Source organism: Quercus lobata, chromosome 1 (genome assembly GCF_001633185.2).
Source record: "Quercus lobata isolate SW786 chromosome 1, ValleyOak3.0 Primary Assembly, whole genome shotgun sequence".
Classification (NCBI taxonomy): domain Eukaryota; kingdom Viridiplantae; phylum Streptophyta; class Magnoliopsida; order Fagales; family Fagaceae; genus Quercus; species Quercus lobata.
Genome location: NC_044904.1, coordinates 61,408 through 62,076, shown reverse-complemented (window position 1 = coordinate 62,076; position 669 = coordinate 61,408).

The window sequence follows — 669 nt, the reverse complement described above, 5'->3', positions numbered from 1 at the left end:
TTATAATCCTCGTTGTCAGTAATGAAATTTGTGTGCCTATGTGTAATTTATTTTGTAAATTTGTGTTGTGTTAACACCAATATTAAAAAATTGTACACGTTAAGTAGTTTGTGGACAAATTATCACAAAGAAGGTCCGCATTGCATATCCTTCAATTCATATGCAAATTTGAATTTATTTTAATAAATAAACATAATTATATTACAAACAAGTCTTCATTATAGTAATTGCATAAACTAATTACAGATCTATGCGATGCATGGGAATAAATAATTATTTTGTACTGTAATATAATATATAAATTTTTCTTTAAAATTTGTTGAAGATAATTTGTTCTTTGTAATAATTAAATAATTTTTATTGGGTCCAATTAGGTGTAGTGAGCAGTACCTTAACCACACCATACAGACATATCAGACCAACAAGATCCATTTACGAGATATCAACAACATAAATTTTAAAGAAGGAATTGCATAGCACATCTGAAGGGAAAAAGGTTTAACAATTTTGTATGTAAGGCTAATGAAAATTAATGACTTGGCAATTTGAGCAAAGTGTTTGGTCAGTCTACATCTGCCTTGACAAATATTTTTTTGAAAAACGGAAAGCATCGAGCCTTTTAAAAAATTGTTTATAGTAATTTTCAAAGATTACCCCCCCCCCCTTTTT